We start from the raw sequence: 16056 nt of genomic DNA, 5'->3' as shown, positions 1-16056 counted from the left end.
CAGGAGGGAGGAGAGATGCTGGGAACATCTCCCTTTTTTTCGGTGCTCAGGGGCAGAGCAGGTGGTGGCTGAGAAGCAGAAAGAGAGCTGAACCCATTGCCTGTGGCTTGTGGAAGGACGCAGAGGCCCCCTCGAGGAAGCAGTGGCCTCTGGAGTGTGCCAGCCACAGGCCCCATGGATTTCTAGCTCCGCCTGCCTTCCTGACACAGGCTCAGATCTCCTCACTGTTTTGTCCTTCATTCAGCCATGTGGATTCTAACACTCATGGAGCACCCAGGTGCCATGCGGCACCATCTCTGGACACTAGCACATACATTTTCTTGTTTCAACCTCTCAATAGCTCTGTGAGGGTGGTACCTGCCTCCTTGTATCTTAAGGAGCACTATCTTGGCACGGACAGAGAATCCTGGATGCCTTGGTGGAGCTTCGCCTTGAATGAGACCCAGCCCATTCTTAGTAACTTCTGAGCCTAGGGCCCTTACACCTGTTCTTTTCGGAGCCAGAAAGGGCTCTAGTACAGACACTGCCCTCAGCCCAGCCCTGGTACCCTGGGACATCAAGGGTCAAGGGTGCTTGGATCATGAGGAACCTCATCTGTGGTGGCCTGGCCTGATTCAGCAGCCTTGCCCCTGAAAAATGCCAGTAGGTCAGTGCCACACTCTTCCCACTTCCGTCTCCACCAGCAGCAGTGGCCCAGCTTGTCGCTGCTTTCCTTGGACACTAAGACTTCTGGAACAGTGGAAAGAGCACTGACTTAGGAGCGAGACCTAGGCTCCAATCCTGGCCCTGTCATTGCTGTCTATGTGTGACCTTGGACAAATCACTTCACCTTTCTGAATGAGCCTCAGGTTCCTCATCAGTAAAACGAGCACAATAATGCCTTTGCTTCAAAGGCTGGCCTTAAGGGGTGAATAAGGTCGATAGATTCAGAAGCACCAGGGGCAGGTCCTGATGTATAGTTGGTCTGCAGTGAGGAATGGGGCCATTCCCCTGTGGCTGTCCACAGTCTCTTAGCGGAGGTCCCAGTTCAGAGTCCCAAATCTTTATCCCAGGGCTTCACAAGGCCCTCTTACTTCTTGCTTCTGATCCAGGTCTTGCCAAAGTCTTGCCCAGTGCTTTTTATCCTGTGCCTTCTGACTCCCTGAGCCCCTTAGGGTCGTCGTGTCCACTCCCTGATTCCAAAGAGACGAACACTTTGTTTAGATTGAGCTGGAATGGAAGGTGGCCTGCCCTTGGAGCTTTCTAGAGAGGATGCTGCACCCTCAAATCTAGGGCCTCCGGTCCCTGCGTCACTGAGCCCTCTAGGTCAGAAACCTCAGTCTCTCCAACTGGAGTTTTCATCTGCTCCTTCTTATCCTGCTGTCAGGGAGAAGGGGAACAGCTGGTTCCTATCCTCAGAACAATAAGCCCGCCGTGGAAATCATTTTCCAAAATCATTAGGCCACAAAGATTCTATTCAGCGGCAATGTTTGCGTTGGCCCCGCCCTCATTTCTCAGAGACTGGAAGACATTCAGTCACTGAGACAGTGGCACAGAGATACACCCAAGAAATTTCTGTTCAGAGGCCTGTACAGGTTTTCCTAGAGGAAGACAGAGCCAGAAAGACAGTCTCTGAAAGGCCAGGAAGGCCCCTCAGCCCAGAGACCTAGAGCTTAGGAAGGATATGGAATCTTCACCCTTTTTGGAAGGATCCTTAACAGCTGTCCAGCCACAGAAGCAAGAACTAGGTTGGACTGAAACTTTCCAGGTGGCCACCCTTGTAAGAAGAGTGGACAGAATGGATGAAGGGGTACCCCCAGGTCTTGGGGGCTTTGCAGTCTAGTTGAAGAGACTGCACACACCCAGACACACATACAGATGTGCACGCCAAGTGAAATAATACAAGGGACTTAACAACAATGCAGGAGGCATCTCCAGACAGCATGTTTTCTGTGCCAGATGGAGGGACTTATTAGAAGACTATAGAGCAGGGAGAAACCACACAGTGTCCTCTGCTTGGTCAGTCCTGCCACATTTGCCCCAGGCAGTGGGTAAGGGCCATTTTCCTCTCTCCTGCCACAAAGAGATTATCATCACCCTTTGGCATTCTGGGAGATCTCCTTATGGACTAGGGCCTAATCTGGAGGTTTCCCAGGGAAATGGGTCAAGTGGTAGCAAGAGAAGCCTCTTGGCCACCTAGTCTCCCTCTTGGGGGTGTTCTGGTGCACCATGTGGATAAAGTGGTAGGGAAGACCATAGTCTCTTGGTGAGATGCAAAGGGAGGAAAAGGAACTACTGCTAGTTGTGGAATGCCCACTATGTGCTGGGAATTGTGAAAGGCGCAGTGTAGAAATATGTCATCCAATCCTCTGCAAAGTATGAATTTTTAGCCCATTTTCCAGATGAGAAAACTAGGTGCAGGAAAGCGCAAAGACTTGCACAAGAGACAAAGTTGAGAAGTGACTACCTTCATTGTCACCACTGCTGCTTCCATCACCATCACCACCAGCTTAACAAAATCTATCATCGTCATCATCTGCAACAACTTTAACTATTTGTACTACTACTGTTATCATCAGCAACTACCAGTATTTCCAGTCATAATTTCCACTCACGGTTGTTATCTGTCTCTTCCACCACCTTCTCTGGAATATATTTACTTATTTAAAGGCTGAATTGCTGTTGGTCTCTGGAAGGAACAGCGGGAAGCCAATCCTGGCCTTCTAGTTAAAGGCTGATAAACTAACACAGACACAGGCATTTGGAAGCCACCAAAACCAGTATGTATACCTGTGGAGCTATTGCCTGTTTGTGACCATCTGTTCAGGTCAAAGGCCAGAACACTCCCAAGGTCAAGGGCATCTTGGGCCTTAAATGGGTCCCGTGCTATTACCCTGGTTGATATGGGTACTGCACTCACCACATCTCTGCATCCAGCTGTCCCCCACTAGGACTGGAGGCCCTGTTGAAGGCCAGGGAAGGGACTGCTAAAGAAGGGGTACACTTAAAGGGCACTTGGCGGGTGGGCAGGACTGAGAGGAACCACCTGCTAGAAGTGTAGCTGAGGCCTGGGGGTTGGCGGCCCCTGAAGCCTTGAAGTTTGCCTGCTCCCACAGCTCTCATGAAGACCTGTGCCTGCATGTCCATGGTGAGGAGGTGACTCATGTTGGGCTCCAGGGCAAGGTGTGAGAGGCGGCCTAGGACATGCCTTCCAAAGACTCTAATAGGGTGTGTGAGTATGTGAATGTGTTTGAAAGAGAGAGAAAGAGAGAGCGAGAAAGAGAGAGAGAGAGAAAGAGAGAGAGAGAGAGTGTTTTAGGGATGGGGAGACATGTGCCTCTTTCTTTCTGAGCAAACCTTGGGTACTGGGGGTAGGACAGGCTGGGGAGAGTAGGGGGCTCTCTAGCTGAGGTTTAGTAGTCTCCACTGCTCTGATGGCAGCACCAGCTTCTGCGCCTTGACCTGCACCCCATCAATTCAGTTATGTTGAAAAGAACATGGAACTAGTTACAATGGATAATGGCCTCGGGGATACTCATAGCCCTTCGGTGCCAATGAGCTCCTTTCCTCCTTCTCTGGGATGCCAGTTCTAGCTCAGGGCTTATTGTTAAAATCACCCTCTGGGCCAGGCATGGTGGCTCACGCCTCTAATCCCAGCCCTTTGGGAGGCTGAGGCGGGTGGATCACAAGGTCAGGAGTTTGAGACTGGCCTGACCAACATGGTGAAACCCCATCTCTTCTAAAAATACAAAAATTAGCTGGGTGTGGTGTCACATGCCTGTAATCCCAGCTACTCAGGAGGATGAGGCAGGAGAATTACCTGAACCTGGGAGGCAGAGGTTGCAGTGAGCCAAGATTGTGCCACTGCACTCAAGCCTGGGCGACAGAATGAGTCTTCGTCTCAAAAAAAAAAAAAAAATCACTCTCTGTATACATACTGGTAGGATGTCTGGAATTGGCTCTAAAATAATCCTTGGATGAGGAATAGGTTGGGGTGGGGATAGAACAACACTGGCCGTGAGTTGCTATTCGTTGAAACTGGGTGATGGGTACATACATGGGGGCTCATGAAACTATTCTGTCTACTTTACATATATCTGAAATTTTCCACAATAAAAAGTTAAAGCAAAAGAGAACAAAACCAAGCAAAACCCCACAAACACCATCTATATATTGAGCTGAAATCATACTTTCCAGTGGTTTTCACCCACAGATCCCAGATATGCCTTCTCAGACCATACAGACCACCCTTATTTTCTCTGCCCCATGTGGGTCTTCATCTATTTGGGCAAAAGTACAGTCTTTGGAACTAAGCAGATCTGGGTGGTGTGCTGCTGGCTCTGGGACTTCCTAGATAAGTGACCTCGTGCAAGTTACTCCACACCTCCTGAGTCAAATGAGAGTGAGAACACCTCCCCTTAGGGTTGCTGTTGGGAGTTCCATGTGAGTAAAGCCTTCCACCATGGTGACTAACACAGAGTAAGCACTCAGCCTGAATGGCGTCTGCAGAACACTGCTATTTTAGGCCAAGGCTCATGAGTACCCTTGGAGAGGGGAAATGGCCGCTATTTCTTCTACTGCTTCTCACATGTGGCAGTTACCCAACCTGGGTGACCTTCTCTGGCTGTTTATCAATGTGCCTTGGCAAACATGGGCCTACAATCAGGCCCCATATTCCAGATGGTCTGGACAGGCAGAAGTACAGTAGAGCTATTACGTCTCTGTATCTGAAAACTATGTTTCTATTCATACAGCCTGAGATTTCATTAGCTTTTTTAGCTACCACGTCACACTGTTGGCTTTTGTGAAGCTTGTGGTCAACTCAAAGCCCTCGGTCTTTTTCACACATGCGGCTATTAAGCTCTGTCTCCCCAGCCTGTACTTCTGTAGTTGGGCTTTGAATCTCAAAGCAGGACTTTACATCTACCCCTGTTCAATTTTATCTGGCCGGTTTTGGCTCCTTCTTCCAACCTGTCAATAATTAATTTTTTTTTTTCAATCAACATATTAGCTGTTCCCGCAGCTCTTGATCTTCAGAGATCTGGTGGTGACCAGGCCTTCTGTGTCCTCCTCCAGATCACTGATAACCTTGGTGTGTGGGATGGGATCAAGGCCCATGGCCCTGTGGCAGCTGCTAAATAACTCCTTCCAGGTTGACATCAATCAAGACACTTTAAGTTCAACTATTCAGCTAGTAACTCACCTCACCTGACCTTCTCCAGCCCATGGTTCTCTATCTCATTCACCAGGACAGTGTGGGAGTCCTTGTCAGAAGCTTTGCTGAACTCAAGACAAACATAGTCACAAAATCAAATGAGGTCTAAGGGGCCCTGATGTGTTCTTAGCGAGTGCACTGCTTCCTTACATTCACAGTTCCTTCAGGGGTTTCCTGACAACCAGCAACTTAGTACTTCTTTTGAGAATTTTGTTAGAGTTCTAGACTGAGCAAAGTGGCTTGATATTACCAAAGTCTACCTTTTCCTATTTTGGAGAATTGATGCTATACTTATAAACCTCCCAGTCTCCATGTTTTCTTAGAAGAATAATGATGGTTCTAACCTTGTATCTGCAATTGCTGTTAGTACCCGGACTTGGAGACGAAGTAATTTACAATGATAACAAGTGCATTCAGCGCCATTGGGTTGAGAACGGTGGCAAACCAGGGCTGAGCAAGACGTGATTTCTGTACTCAGCAAGCTGCCCATCTGTCTAGTAGAGAGGTAAGCCATGCCAACCAATAGTTCTAATCAGAGACAGAAGGCGGCAACTGCCAGAAAAGAGGGAAAGATACAGTGTTAAGAGGTTTGGAGGAGAAAGAGCTGAGAGGCAGCTGGGAGGTGATAAGGGAGGGCTTTGTGGAGGAGGTCACAGTTGAGCTGGGCCTTAAGGCATGGGCAAGATTTGGATATGTGGCAACACGGTGAAAGGTTTTCTAGTTGGGCGGAAGAGCCCAAGAGAAGGCATGGAGGTGGGGGATCTGGCTTGAGGTCTGTAGCATAAACAATGAGGAGTAATCATAATAGCTGCTATTTATTAAATATTAACTATGTGCCAAAAATTGTATCAAGCAATTTACACACATTATCATGGAATCACCATGCCCCCTGTGAAGTAGGTACCATGATCATTTTAATTTTACACATAGGGAAACTGAGGCTTAGCAATGTTAACTGACTTGCCCAGGGTCACATGACTAGGATGTGGCAGTCAGGCGTTTGAGCCAGGGTTGTCTGACTCTAAGACCCATATTCTTAACTAATAAGTCATTCAGGTCTCAGTTTCTCAGCCCTTTTTGAGCTTCAATGCCCTCTTGTTGGTGTTTGCTTTTCCTTCTTAATATACAAATGTTTCTGGGATAGAGAAGTCAGAAGGTAGAAGAACTAGGCTGTGGACTTCCTGTCAGTCTTCTTGCTGCCTGATGCTGTTTGCTCCCCTCATTGCTTCTGACTTTAATCCTATGTTACCCCGTTCTCCCATGGCTTGGTTCTCTGCCCTACTTTATACCCTTGGTGTATAACTTTGCCATTTCTGAGTTCCTTTGGAAAATCCTTTTGTGGTGATTCTTACTGCCAATAACTGCCCCATTTTGTCTAGACTATAGGCAGTTCTACCATTCAAGTCCAATATCCAGGTGCTCCTATGCCTCCTGAGCTTTTGAGCCATCTTCCTTTTGAGGGTGTTAGGCTAGGAGATCGCCTTCTTTCATCTTCCACCCCTGATCTTTTCCCTGCTTCTCTGAACTCTGAGTTCGAGGTGCCCAGGGTCCATGCCCTCGTGGTGACAAACAACCCTGAGCAGACCTTCTCACTCCGCTTAGAGTGCCCAGCTTCTCTCTCCCCAGCCAGGTACTTCTTGTGGGACAGAATTAGGCCCAGAGAAGCCACTGACCTCCCTCACCCTCTGCCCTCTGAGAGACCGATGGTCACAAAGGGCCACCAAGTTGGGGCAGCCATTTCCCTTCTAGCAGCAGGGGCCTGACACCCATAGCAACCTGTGTATGTGGTGTGAGGGTATGGGGGGCATGCGTGTGTGTCTGCGTATGCAGGAGGGAGGGAATGAATTGGAATTTTGGAAGAGGCTGCAAAGGAAGGTGTGTGTGCACGTGTTTGAGACGGAGTCTCGCTTTGTAGCCCAGGCTGGAATGCAGCGGCACGATCTCGGCTCACTGCAACCTCCGCCTCCCACGTTCAAGTGATTACCCTGCCTCCACCTCCCGAGTAGCTGGGATTACAGATATGTGCCATGGCACCTGGCTAATTTTTGTATTTTTAGTAGAGACGGGATTTCACCATGTTGTCTGGGCTGGTCTTGAACTCCTGACCTCAGGTGATCCACCTGTCTCGGCCTCTGAAAGTGCTGGTATTATAGGCGCGAGCCACTGTGCCCAGCCGAGTCTGCATCTTTCACAGGATGATTATCTCTCCCCTCTGTCAGATACCTTTCCTTCTGTCACAGGCTTCACCCCATCAGGCCCCAGTATTAGCATCGTGGTCCTATGTTCCTTCAGGGGCCAGCATTTTGAGACCTCTATGGCCTTTACCTATGCTTGTCTCAGGGGAGCAGGAACCCCCCACCAAGAGGCCTCCTCTGGCCCCATGAACCACAGCACCCCAGTCCAATCCTCTGCCACCATGCCCATTCCATTTCCTCACTTGACTAAGCTGGTCCCATCCCCTCTCTTTCAAAATGAGATAGCAGATCATGATGCAAACAGTCCCTCTCTCTCTTTGGAGGCAGGAGAACTGAGGCTGTGGCCTGTAGCCCCCAAAGCAGTCTTTTTCAAACTGCATGTTGCAACTTATTAGGAAGTCATACAATCAATTCTGTGAATCTTCATCAGGATTTAAAAAAACGAAATAGAGTACATTCCATGCAGGCCAGGTGCAGTGGCTCATGCCTGTAATCACAGCACTTTGGGAGGTGGAGGTGTGAAGATCACTTGAGGCCAGGAGTTTGAGACCAGTTTGGACAATATAGCAAGACCCCATCTCTACAAAAGAATTTAAAAAACTTAGCCTCAGGAGGCTGAGGTAGGAGGACTGCTTGAGCCCAGGAGTTCAAGCCATGATCACGCCACTGTACTCTAGCCTGGGTGACAGAGTGAGACTCTGTCTCTAAAAAATTTTTTAAAAAAATGAGTACATCCCACGCAGTAAGGATAAGTAGTGTCATGAAACTTTTGTTTTCATTTTATATATACTTACGTACTTTTACATATATGTGTACTGAGTCTTGACGTAAAAAATGATTTTATACACACACGTAAATATTCTTATTGTTGGTTTTGTAAGCATGCTGGTTTTGTTACCATGAGTTGCAATGAAAAATCAACAATAGCAACTCAAAGCATCGGTCCCTCGTCTAGCTATGGGACCTTGAACGAGCCCCTTCAACTCTCTTGTCCTCATTTTTCTCATGTGGAAAATAGATATGGTAATCCCTCCCTCCCTCCCTCCCTCCCTCACAGGGGCTAGGTCTCCATGGTGGGCCTCTGGAAGCACTTTGAAAACTCACACATGCTGCACACACAGTAGCTATCCTTCTCACTCTGCCTGCCCCCCCCCATCCTTTTGTTTGTTCCCCAGGGCCTCGCTGCTACTTGGCATCCATTGTGGGCTCTGTGAGGGGGTCTCCAGTGTGCAGATCATGGGCTGCAAATGGGAAGGCCCAGTGCAGCTGCTGTGAAGGAGCTTCCCAGATCCTCCCACCCTCTTCCTGGCAGGAAGTCAAGAGGAGCAGCCAGGGGTTCATCTTACCTGCTGGAACAGCAGAAACTGGGCCACCTCCTTCTTGCTAGTGGACCTGGCCAAGCTTTCATTTCCCAAGAAAGTGGAGCTTTAGAAGACACCCAAACGATAACTTCCCGAGAGGCTAGGTTTGCAATACCAAAGTGGACAGGGAGGAAAGGAGCTGCAGGGTCTCTATCACCCCGCCCCCACCCCCAAAGAGGCAGCCAAGCCCATGGGCAGACGCAAACACACCCGAGTCTGATGCCCCAGTTTTTGTTACTTTCTAGCTGTGAGAGCGTCTCATCATTTTATGCCTCAGTCTCCTTGTCTGTAAAATGGACATTATGAGGTCTACCTTGCAGAGGTGCTGCGAGGCACCAGTGACTAGATGGAGAGCCACTACACAAGAAATATACTGGGCCTTTCTGGTCTCCTCTGAGCCCCTGTCCAGGCCCTTCCATTTTACCCTAGTGGAGAGTGCAGAAGAGATGCCTGCGTGCATTTGTGCACGTGTGTGGCTGTCTGTGTGAGCTTTGTGTAAATGTCGGTTGTTGGTGGGGTGGAACAGTATTTCCAACCCCTCAAGAAAAATGGCTTCTGTCTCATTTCCTCTGTCTTCTCCAGCCAACATTTCATCTCAAACCCAGGAACACTGTTTCCCTCTTTGCTTAAAGCAGGACCAGCACCTAGGCCTTCTCACCAGGACATTGGGCAGAGCACTGAAAAGTGTGTGAGTGTGAGGCTGAGGCTCTGGCCCCTGCCCCTCCGTGGGTGGCATCTCTGTGTGGCCTCTTCTCTGAGCTGATGCAAGGGGGCTAAGCCCTGCTCAGGCAGGCCAGGTCTCCCGGCCCCTGGGGCCCCTGGGAGGCAGGAGGGGACAGGCTTAGGAAGGTGGGCTCCTGCTCCCAGCCCTGGGCTGCCAAGGAACCCTGAGGCAGTGCGTGTGGATGGACAATCAGGCCCAGACCTGGGAATACGCAGCGTTTGCTCACAGAGTCAGTCCTATTAGAGATGGAAGAGACCCAAGTTGGCACTGAGCCCTGCTCCAGGGAGTGGGGCAGAAAATGGGAAGTGGCCTGTCCACTCCATGGGAGGGCCTAGGGTGGGAGATCAGCATCTTGCAGGATGGAGCTCCCACTGAGGTCTTCTGTAGCTCACCAGGGCAGTCCATCAGGTCCCTGCTCCCTCGCCCAGCCTACCTCTCCCAGCGCAGCTCCCAAGGTGGGTGTCCCTGCACTGACTGGCTGAGGCAGTCTACTTCCCACCCCTCCCCTTCCCTTCTAGCTCCTGCTGCCTTCCTCCTCCTCCTCCTCCTCCTTGAAGCCTACTTGGCTGTTTACACCTCAGAGATATTTGTAGATCACTATCTCGGGAGGCCTGACTCATCCCTGAGCCAAGCCCTGTCTGTTGGCTCCTTTCATCTTCCTCTTGCAGCCAATGCCTCTTCTGCCTAAACCATTTTCTCTCTCCCTCTAAATGCCCTCCAGCGAGTCTGGCTCCCTGCTCCTCTACTTTGCCTGTACTTCACTGGAGAATGATTCAGTGGAACCCACATGCCACTGCCTCCCAGAGCAGGACTGAGGGCAAAGTGACAAAGGCCACCTGAAGCTTGCTCAAGGGCTTGGGTCAGAAGCTCACTCACTGCCCCAGAATTTAAAGTGGTTTTGCATTCCTGGGCTTGGTTTACTCTTCTGGCAAATGGGCAACAGTAATCCCAGCCCCACCAATGTCACAGGCCTGTGGTGAGAAGCAAAATTCAATCATGTGTGTAAACAGCAAGTCCCACTTGGGTGGGACCGGTGCTGCTATGCCCTGCCAAGGCAGTCGCTGTCCTTTGATGCCTCCATCCAGGCCTGGGTACAGGTCCGGGGCCCGGCCTGCTCACGCCTTCAGCCTCTCCTTCTCTGTCTCTTTCTTGGTCATTTTTTTCTATAAGCCCTTCCCTCCCCCGCCCCCTCACTTCTCAGTAACTAATGCTCTTTCCCACCAGCTACACCACCCACTTGAGCTGGTATTGCCCCGACACCACCCCTGGCGGGGTAAGGATCAGGCAAGCCTGGGGCCGCAGACCATGAGACCTGGAAGACAGCCTGACCCTACCCTCAGTCATCCCCAGAGATGAGAAGCGCCTGGGCACACGGACTAGCCCCAGGCTTTTCTCCAAGTGCCTTGTCCAGAGATGGTATATGAATGGCTTGGTGGCAGCGAGCGAGGTGGATTTGCTTACATAGACTTTTCATGTTTTTTATACAAACCGAACTAGTCCCTGACAATTTTCCTCTTCCAATGTTGTTCAGCTCCCCTGAGAGCAGTGTCTTCAGGTGGCCTGGACTCACTCCCTAAGCGTGGGTCTCAACCTCCCCATCTGGCTGGACCGTGTGGCTCCCAGGGTTCCTTCAGCTCAAACTGTGTCACCCCGTCACATGCCATCTTCTCAGTTATGTCTCCCAAGAGGCCCTGGGAGTTTCTCTCCTGGGGGTCAGCTTTGGGTGGCATCACTGCAATGCATCGGATCTCACCAGCCCTGCTTCCCATGAGGTTTTCAACTGGGTCTCTTACCGAGAAAGCCCAAAGACCAGGATCCTAGAGAGAGTTGTCAGGCAGAGGCCAGCATGGGCTTAGAGAGCATGGCCTCGGGGAAGCCAAAGAGCAGGCAGGCCCTCTGCCAGGGGGAAATGAAGGCAGAAAGTCCTGGGTTCAAATCCCAGCAGCTCTGCCATGGACTCACTGTGTGACCTTGGACAAGTCACTTCCCTCTCTGAGACTAAGTGTCCTCATCTGAAAAATGGGAATAAAAGAGTCTTTCTACCACACGGTAAAAAGGGTTGCTCAGCAGATGTGCTACAAAAGGTTGCTTCCTTCCTTCTTCAGTCTTCCCCAGGATCCTGTATGCAGGGATTGGTGCCCTCCTCCGTCCGCTCTTTGCTCCTTCTGTGTACTGCAGAAAACCACCGTGGGCCTGGTCCTGCTTGGAAGCACAGCCAGCCTAATGCGGGCCCAGGCTTCACACTTGCTGCTTCTGCAGCTGCTGAAAAGCCTTTTGCGAGCCACTCAGGGGAGGGAAAGGGAGAGATGGCAGGGGCAGGCAGTAGAGAGACAGAGAGAGAGAGAAGACATAGAGAAGATAAAGACATGCTCAGGTACAGAGAGATGGACAGATCTAGAGAAGAAGACAGATTTGGAGAAAGGCAAACAGAGAGAGAGAAAGGGCTGGGCAGAGAAGTCAAGTCAGAGACACACACAGAGGGAGAAGGAGCCAGGGGGAGGGCCAGCCAGCCAGACAGACAGTGGGTCCAAAGATGAAAAAGAGAGATGAAGGCAGACAGAAAGCCCAGAAAGAGAAACAGAGGCAGGCAGAAAGAGAGGCTGAGGTTAAAGAGAGAAAGAAACCAAGAGACATGGAGACAGAAAGAAAGGCTGATGGAGACCTAGAATGGGAAGGACGGAAGGGAGGGAGAAGGGTGGGGGGGGAGGGAGTTGTTAGTTCAGGGCCAAGCCTGAGCACAACTGGCTGACACAGCACATTCTCCTACACTCTCCCTCTCTCCCTCCCACTGCTGCCTCCAGCTGCCCCCTCCCCCTTTCCTTATCACTGGGCCCTTGGCTGGAAAAGGGGCCCTGTGGCCTGCTTGTTCCACACATTCTTCTAAGCCAAGGTTAGCTGGTGTTCTCAGCCCCTTGCCCACCCTCCTCCACCTACTCAGCAGCTCTACAGCTCAGGTGGGGAGGAAGCAGGTGACCACCCCAGGGAGAAAGGGCAACATTCCAACTCCTCAGTGGCCTGAAGAGTAGGAGGAGCAGGCCTGAGAGGAGGCTGGCCTACTTCATTCACTTGCAAGCTACTGCTGATGCTGTCATCTCCTGGAGAGCTTGCCAGGGTCCCAGAGGCCTGGGGTTCTGGGCCCAGCCTCAGGCTTTAGCCTGGAATCTCATCTCCACCTCTGATGCTTCTGCAGCAGTGGCTGGCCGGAGGCTCAAGGTGGTTAGCTCTTACTTCCTAAGTGGAAGCAGATTCCATTTCCCCCAAACCAGCCTCTATCAGCAATCTCTAGGCCTGGCCTTTGAGGATCTTCTTCAGAGAGGATTCCAGACGGAAGGGAAACTGTAATGAACAAGATTTAGAACCTGGGATGGGGATTGCTTCCTGGGTAGTTTCGGGCCTGACAGGAGGGGAGAAGGTGTCAGGAGTGTGTCACGTGGTTCCTTCAAGTCCTGCTTCTTGGGGCTTTAGGAATAAGGGCAACTGAGCAACTACAAGGTCAAGGAGAAGACTGCATAAAGATAGAGAAGATGAAAGCCCAAACTGGTTTTCTTCCGTCCTTCTTCCTCTCAGCACACAGTTCTGAGTATAGGTCATTCTGGATTCCCTGCTTCCCCTGTCACTGAGGGGTGGTCGCTGGCTGGGAGGACACAAGACAGAGACTCATGCCCTAGAAGGATTAGTTGAATAATCAGGAGTTATTGATCCTGGAAAAGAGAAAACTGGGGAAAGGGTAGGAGGTGTGGTCTTCATCCTCAGAAGTCAGAAGGACTGTCATAGCGCAGAACACTGACAAGAAAAATCAGAGTGCTGAATAAAAATCATCATGTGTAACCTGGAGGGGAAGGGACCATCCAAAGATGAGGGAAAAGTTGAGGCTGTCTCTCAAATGTACTGCTCTTTCCATCCCTGTCCCCCTGGCCAAGTACCCTCCCCATCTATGAGAGATTAGAAAGCAGAATACACACAAAGGGGGAAGCTCCAGGGAGGTGACTTGGCTCCAGGCTTTTAATAGGGAACCACTTTCTGACTAGAGTGGTCCAAGAAGGGAAAGGTACTGAGGCCCCTGTCCCCTACCCCAAAACTAGGGGATGCAAGAAGTCCTTTGGCAGGATATTAGGTGGGAGTGGGATGGGATGGCGTTCAGGGTTCCTGCCAGCCTGGGAAATGGACCCAGAATGACGACAGTCCACTGGGTTCCAAAAGAGCTATGTGCTGTGAGCAACTCCCTCCCCTCTCCGGGCTTCCATTTCCTCATTGCCTTAATGCTTGGCTCCCCTCCCTGAGGCCTGGGGTCAGATCCCACCAGGGTCTGCTTGCAGCAGAAATGATCAGAGCCTAGAATTTCACAAAAGCAGCTGACTCCCCTCCCTCTGCTCCCGATTTTCCATGGGCTCATATGCTTTTCTCTGGATCAGTGTCTGAGAGGCAGAAGGCAAGATAGAGGCAGCCCATGGTAGGGATGTAGGTATGACCAGGGGTGCTACGTGTGGCAAAGTAAGTCCACAAGTTGACCTGCCTGGAGAGGCGGTGAGCAACCTGTCCCTGGAACTCTTCGAGAAAATGCTGGTTGAACACTTGGGAGAGCACTGTTGAGGGAGTCGTGGAGGCCTGAGAATCTGCAATCAGAAGGCTTGAGAATTTGTCTAGACCACACCAAGCAGGTGTCTGCTGGGCCAAGGCCAACTGGAAAGGTACCCATTGGGCCTGGGCTGCACCTATAGTCCCAGGGCTGCCAGCTCCAGGAGCCCCCCAACCCTGATTCACCTGCTGAGGCTGACTCAGTCTCAAGCTCAGCCCACCTTATGTCTGCCCAGGTGCGGGCAGGGTGGAATGTGTGTGTGTGTGTGTGTGTGTGTGTGTGTGTGTGTGTGTGTGTGTGTGTGTGTGTGTGAAGACCTGAAATGAAGACCACATGGCAGGTTGAACCCCACCCATGCAAGTGGGTCCTGGGCTGAGTCCAGAGGAGGCTCTTTTGTCTTTGTGGGGAAGGAAGGGGCCTGGTGGCCACTGGTTGGTGGCTGTGCAGGCCTTTCTCTAGCACAGGCTTTTCTCTCTTCTTCTGAGCCCTGGCTTGGTGGCCCAGGCACTTTCTGCCTGGTTGGACTGATCCTTTCTTATCTCCGCCCTTATCTACATTCCTCATTCTAGCTTCCCTATCCTGAGCGGGGACACATACCTGAAGAGCAGATCAAAGGCCCACAGCTGCTCTTGTCAGCTCCCATTAGATCTCAGCTGAGAAGGGGAGCCCACCCTGGCAGACTGCCCTGGCCCCTTCACCTTGCCTTCCCCATCCTGGCTTTCAGAGGTGAGCTCACCCCAATGTGGCGTCTCCAGATGCAGAGGGGCCCTGCCCCTGCCAGCCCCCTCCTTCTTCCTCTCTCTTCTGAAGAGAAGAGAATGCTTTAGATGCCTGAGTAGGAATCAGACCTGGAGGCCGGACCTGGGCAGACAGAGATAAACAGCTGTCTGGACAGCGCACACCCTGGTGCCTGGGGAAGCCCAGTCCTGTCCTAGTAACTCTGCTAAAGGTTTGCCAGAGAAGCTGAGATGAGGGCTGAGAAGTCAGATCTACGATGTGACAGCAGTGCTCACAGGGTCTTGAGGAGTCCTGGGCTTTCTTCCCAGGCCTGTCATGTAAAGGGAGCCTTTGAGGCCCTTGGGATCCGGCCCTCGTCTACATCTCCACCTTCTCTCATCTTCCTAATACATACCACATATTTTCCCACTTCCATGCTCTGTACTTGTCTCCCCACTGGCTTAGAATTCTTTCATAATCCTGCTTCACAGGAAGAAGTAGGATATCAAGCTGCATGTTTAGTGGAGTTCCCTTTGTTTTTTATAGAAAAGGTACTTAATAATGACTTAGACTTGTTGAGCACTTACCATGTTCCAGGAACTATTTTTTTTTTTCTTTTAGATTCACTGGGTACTATTCTAAGTGCTTTACACCTTATTTAATCTTCATAACGATAGATGAGCATTAAACAATGGAAATAACATTCATTCTTTTATGAATTAGATATCATTATCATCATTACCATTTTACAGATGAAGAAACAGAGGCCCCCAGAGAGGTACAGCCTCCTGCTCGGTGACACACAGCTAGTAAGTGGCAGAGCTGGAGCATACACCAGGCGGTCTTGCCCCAGAGTCTGTGCTCTCAATCATCACACTCTGCTGCCTCTCATTTCTAGGGCAACACCAAGAGGAAAAGCCTGGAAGCATATGTGTCTAACTTGACGTCATAGGGCAAGTTGGGGATTCTTTTCAGAACATAGTGTTTGAAACGTTCTACAGTATTACGGAACTGGATGCAGAGGATGTGGTAGTAAGCGTGCAAACTCTGTGATCAGTGAAATCTGGGACCAACTTCCAACTTTGCTACTCATGACACGAAGGACCAGGGCACCTCCTCTTGGTCATTGGTAAATCAGGGATGATGATAATGCCTATTTTGGGGATTGGTATCTGGATGAACTGAGATATTGAATGAGCAGCACTTGGCTTTAATCCACCAAAAAAGCTTAATTTTTATAATCAGAGACAAAGACTAGAAGAGCCCTCCACATCCAACAAGGCACCAGT

This window comes from Cebus imitator, unplaced genomic scaffold, assembly GCF_001604975.1.
Source record: "Cebus imitator isolate Cc_AM_T3 unplaced genomic scaffold, Cebus_imitator-1.0 Scaffold582, whole genome shotgun sequence".
Classification (NCBI taxonomy): domain Eukaryota; kingdom Metazoa; phylum Chordata; class Mammalia; order Primates; family Cebidae; genus Cebus; species Cebus imitator.
Note: the sequence above shows the minus strand (reverse complement) of the source record.